Consider the following 6,000-nt stretch of genomic DNA (forward strand, 5'->3'; position numbering starts at 1 on the left):
TCAAGAATACGTACTAAATTGCCAACAGTGCCAAGTTAATAAGGCAGAGCGCCTCAAGGTAGGTGGCCTATTTGTCTGGTTAATTATAATCTTCCACCATGGCTAGCTATCAAGAAGGGCCATCTGTTGTTGTCACTGATCGTCCCAAGAAAGTACAAAGCAAAGAACATGGACGTCTATCTGACACCACTTATAGAAGAGCTCCAAATCTTGTGGCTAGGAATCGATGTGGTTGATATGTCCCAACCAATTGGACGACGGAATGTACATAAGCAAGGAATTCTCATGTGGACTATCCACGCTTGGCCACGCCTCGGTGAGTGCTCATGTAAGTTCCTTTGAAACCCTCACACACATGTTATTCCTAGCTATGCCAACACTTTTATATTTTAAATTTGTGCCTTTTCAGGCTTGAGTTACTCGGGCAATCATGCATGTCCGAAATGTGGTCCTCAACTTGGCTTTTGTTGGCTTCTGCCGCTCTGAGAATTTGAGCAAGACAATTTACAAGGAGCACGGGAGATTTTTGCCTGAAGAACATGAGCTACGTGCACCAAACATATGCAAACATGACATGCATCCACTGAAAGCGAGCAATTGGAAAAACATGTGGTTGGAGAGGAGAGATTTTGTGCCACTTGGAATGAAAAGACTTTCTATTTTTCATCAATTTTTTGGCTTTGTGGTCGCATGGGAAACACTTCAGAGTGCAATGGATCGACGAAACAAGGGTCACTTTCGACAGTGGTATTATGGCAAGCTTTGTCCAAGAAAGTAGGAGTAGTGCCAGGGATGAGAACACAAAGACTAGCCAACTTGAATACTTTGACTACATCCAAGACATCTTGAAGGTTAGCTTTAGAAAGTTTGATATTTTTATCTTTGATGTCAAGTGGTTCAAAGTTATTACTAGCAGCCCTAATGAAACTGTGGGCAGAGACAAGAGTGGATTGCTTCAAGTGAACTCTAGGTGGATGTGGACAGATGCGCGAGATACATTCGTACTTCCGCATCATTGTGAACAAGTTGTGTTCACACTAGATTCACTATAGAGAGAAAATGATGAAAATGATCCGTCTAAACCGCACTGGCTCTAGGTTGTTCAAGTTGCTCCACGGAGCAAGCAAGTGTGTGAAGGATTGGACGTTGAGGTCGAAGAGATGATTCATGAACAAAGTGCAGGGCCGACAGATGACATAAGTTTGGATTTTGAGCTGGAGGTTAGTGGTGAGCATATGCCTGAACCTAGAGATGAAATGTCAAATTCTGAAGCTGATGCGGAGAGCGATAAAGAATTAGGGTTCAATGATGAATATGTACAAGTACAGATTGAGATAGACATCTTTGGTGCATCAGATCTCATAGAAGATGAGAGATTAACTAATGATTTTTGTTAGGAACTCTTTTGTAAAACTCTTTTTATTAGTCTACAATACACTTTAGATTCATTCATTTGTGTTGAAGATTTCAGCAGCAGCAGAGAGATGCAGCCAGAGCACGTTTGGAGTCTGCTGGAGCGTCACATCTTGGAAGTGGAGGCTACGACACACTTCGACATAAGTTTGTAAGTATTATACGTATGCTTTGTATTGTTAAATATATATATGTTATTTGAATATTTATCTAATGATTAAACCATAATTTTGCAAGAAGTTTCCGTGAAGCGCCTTCCGACACACTGAGAGGAGAAGTATGGGTACAAGCATGGACTTGTGTCCGTTTTAACCCAGCTGCAGGAGGAGGGAGAGGACGTCGACTGGGAGGCATTACCATGAGGGTCTTCTTGATACAGTCTTACTCAATCATCTTGATATAGTCTTCTTGGTACATTCTTTTTTGTAGCTATGGTCTTCTTGATACAGTTTTACTCAGTGATTGTTTGCATGTACAATTTTGTAGTGCTTATGTTTATGGTTTTGCATTCCGTTTGTGATTATGATTTGTTTTGCAATTATGGAATGGCACAAAGGTTATGGTTATGGTATAGCACAAAGGTTTTGGTCATGGTTTGGCAATCAAGTTATGGTTATGGTTTTGCAATGATGTTATGGAAATCATAGTATGGTTAGGGTTTGGCAATCAAGTTATGGTTATGGTTTTGCAATGATGGCATGGCAATCATGTGATGGTTATGGTTTGGCAATTAGATTATGGTTATGGTTATGGTTTTCCAATGATGGTATGGTTGTTATGGTTATGGTATAACAAGCAAGTTATGGTAATGATTATGGTATGGGAAGTGGGTTATGTTTATGGTTTTGCAGTTTTTGAATCACGTTTTAATTATGGCTATAAAATCTTTATACTGTTGTGCCTTTGTTTTGGAGTCGACATTATGGTTATGATTTTGAGAACTTGTCATGATTAAGCTTTTGATTTTGTGGTTTTGTTCTTTTTACAGTTTTGCTAATCTATATACACTCACTCTTTAGCGTCAACTTGTAGGTGGAGGCTGCTTGTGCACTCTTCCTTTGGGTTAAGATGGACGTTTTCTATTGCTACAGTACATGACGTATCAGTTCCCAGTCCTCTCTGCCCAAAAAAGAATTTGCAGGTTTCGTCGTTGGAACAGAATTGGGTTCGTGCGTTGGTATGGATGTCGGAACAACCGTCGGTATATGAAAACATTTCCGATGCATATAATTGCGTTTATTGCGACGTATATAACAACGTTTATCTCGGTGCATATAACTTCGTGTATTCCGACGGGATTTACCGCTGTATATACTAACATCACAATACCAGCATTTATTACGATGTTTATTCCAAGGCATTTTACTTTTTAACAGAAATTTTGTCTCGTCGATATTTGCGCCAGTTTTTGCACGACGTGTTATAGTGTAATGGTTAATTAAACTTGATTTTGCAGTCTGTTATCAAAGCTACTTTCAAAGCGTCATAGGATGCCACAAGATAGACACAGTGCTTGTAAATTTGTTAATGTGCTAGTTATGGACTACAAAAAGATACATGCATGTGTTAATGATTGCATTCTCTTTCGCAACGAGTATGATGGGTTGTAGAAATATCCAAAGTGTGGTGAAGAGAGATACAAAGATCTTCCCATTGATCTAGAGGAAAGAAAGAAGACTCACTTGGTACCAAGGAAAGTTTTATGACATTTTTCCTTCATCCCTCCTATCCAATACATGTTCAAAACCACGGCCTTCAACAAACTCCTTACATGGTGGCATGCAGGTAGTTACTCTGTGGATGGTATAATGCATGTCCTAGTGGATTCACAAGCATGGAAACACATTGAGGAAAAATGGCCCACGTTCAAAGGAGACCCACGATATCTTCATTTGGGCCTTGCAAGTGATAATGTCAACCCTTTCGACACCAATAGTACGGCATGGAGTACATGGCTAGCTGTCTTGATCAATTACAACATCCCCCCTTGGAAGAGCATCAAGAAAGGATACATCATGCTATCTTTATTGATCCCCGGAAAGTACAAAGTCAATAACTTGGATGTGTATCTATCCCCTCTTATTGATGAGTTAAAGGAGCTATGGACCGGTATCCCTATCCACGATGTGTCTCCACCACCAACGGAGCATCAAACCCATACTCAAGTCATACTTATGTGAACTATGCATGACTTTCCGGGTCTTGGAGAGGTCTCAAGTAACCATACATGTAGCCCTTAATTATTGGTTATTGTCTATCAAAGGTAGCCGTCATGGATGGTTGAGAGTCAGTTGCTGTCTGCATCATTGCCTATGTCATCGCCTACATCATCACTAGAAGGCTCTAGAAGAATCTAAAAGGATCTAGAAGATTTTAGAAGGTTCTAAAAGTATCAAGGAGATTCTAGAACTTCTATGTCATCGCCTACATCATCACTAGAAGGCTCTAGAAGAATCTAGAAGGCTCTAATCTCAGTTTTTAGAATCTCCTTGATACTTTTAGAACCTTCTGAAATCTTCTAAATCCTTCTAGATTCTTCTAGAGCCTTCTAGTGATGATGTAGGCGATGACATAGGCAATGATGCAGGCATCGACTGATTCTCGAGCATCCATGATAGTAGCCATACTAATTATGAATATAATGTACTACCAATAGATTTGTCTACATCCGAACATGCAATGTGCCCTATTTGTGGTCCCTCTCTCGTCACAGAGCGTCCATCACACCTCAAAAAGGTCATTTATCCTAATAGTCATTGTTTTCTACCACCAACACATGAAAAATACAAATAACCTTCAAATGGAAAGGCCCCATATAGATGGACAATGAGAGATTGAAAAAGAGCATGGGATAGGCATTACTCAATGGAACCCCTTCCCCAACAACCACCCAAGGGTATGAGATGATGTTCTGTGTTTTTTGAGTTGCCTTACTAGACCGATTTGAAGGTCCAACATTTGCTAGATCCAATGCACATATTCAAAAACGTAGGCCATATGATCTAGGACCACATCATAGGCAAGAGCGATAGTGTTGGCATTAGGGAGGACATGAAACATCAACATAGATTGCCAGCATCAGCAATGACGGTGATGTAAGACAACACCGAAAGCATCGTCTTCCAAAGGCACCATGGATCCTATCAAGCACTGACCAAATCAAAGTGAAAGAAGTTATTGCTTCCATCAGTACACCTACATGTTACATGAGGTCTTTAAAGGGAGCATTCTCAAAGACAAATAAATGCGATGGACCCCTATTACACGGGTTGAAATTCCACAATTGGTACAATATGCTCCAGGTAATTATCCACCCTTTACGTCTTATCTTACTTGTTGCTAGTCTAATGTTATTACTTTTGAAAACACTATGTAGTTCATCTTACCATTGAGCATCAGTGGATGAGGAAGCAATAAAGTACGTGATGCTATATATAAGATGGGAGAGCTTGTCAGGTGGGTGAGCTCTAAGGAGATTGAAGTCGTATCCATACCAATTGCAAGATTGTTAGCTGAAGAAGCAGTTGTTCTCATTGAAAAGAGCTTTCCCAGGTCCATACTAGTGAGCCAACTCCATCTTATACTGCATCTTGTGGATGAGGTAGAGATTTGTGGAGTGGTCCATTCCCCTTGGATGTTCTTCCTTGAGAGTTTTCTTAAGACACTCAAGGACTTCGTGAGGCTATGCTCACAGCCAGAGGCTAGCATGGCCGAAGGATGGATTGTTCAAGACTCGTTTGTGTACATCTCTGAGTACCTGTCTATAGTGGATGAAACGATACCACGTTTATGGACTCAAAAAGAAGATCCAAGGATGCATTCTCATATGCCGAATGGGAAGGGGAAGATAAAGCTCATGGAAAGGCACATACGTGATGCAATCAACAACTACCTTGTCTTTAATGCACCAATGATGCAAAAGTGGTTAGATCTATATACATAATTGAAAAGAAAGTGTGAAGAAGATCGAGAGGCGTATTGGGAAATACACTCTCGCAGAAAAAATCGCAATGTGGTTTATCCACCGTACCTTGCCATGTTTGCAAAATTTATAAGGCCTGATTGGTTGCATGAACAAACGACTATTTAGCTAAAGCTGATGGTGAGCATGTTAGCGATGAGGAGTGGGAGTATGCGAGAGGTTGTCTACCAAAGGTAATTGCTGATCAAACTCATTATGCATAATATAAATTATTAGTATATAGCTACATATACTCAAAATTGTTCTACTTTCAACAGGCAACGATGTTCAACTCGATGTGGCATGAAGGAAAGCACTTTCGAATTGATAATGTAGACAAAAAACGAACGACAAATGATGGTGGAGTGATGGGAAATTTTGATGCGCAAACTCCAAACGATATGGAAAATAGATATTGTGGAGTTATCCAAAGAATCTACCGAGTAGATTTTCAAACTTTTTGAAAGTATGTGTTCGATGTGAAGTGGTTTGCAGGCGTCTCATCTAGACATGCAAGTGGTATCTACATGGTGGACTCTACAAGATTCCATACGGACATAAGTAATATTTACATCTCTCCAGAAAGTTGTGAGCAAGTGATCTATCTTCCAAGTATTTACAAATGA

General features: G+C 40.0%; 1 pseudogene; it reads left to right on the forward strand.

Annotated features, from left to right (window-relative positions):
- Positions 1-4,619: 4,619 nt before the first annotated feature.
- LOC147422418 (uncharacterized) lies at positions 4,620-6,000 on the forward strand (annotated as a pseudogene).

This window comes from Adiantum capillus-veneris, chromosome 27, assembly GCF_014529385.1.
Source record: "Adiantum capillus-veneris isolate H3 chromosome 27, ASM1452938v2, whole genome shotgun sequence".
Taxonomy (NCBI): Eukaryota; Viridiplantae; Streptophyta; class Polypodiopsida; order Polypodiales; family Pteridaceae; genus Adiantum; species Adiantum capillus-veneris.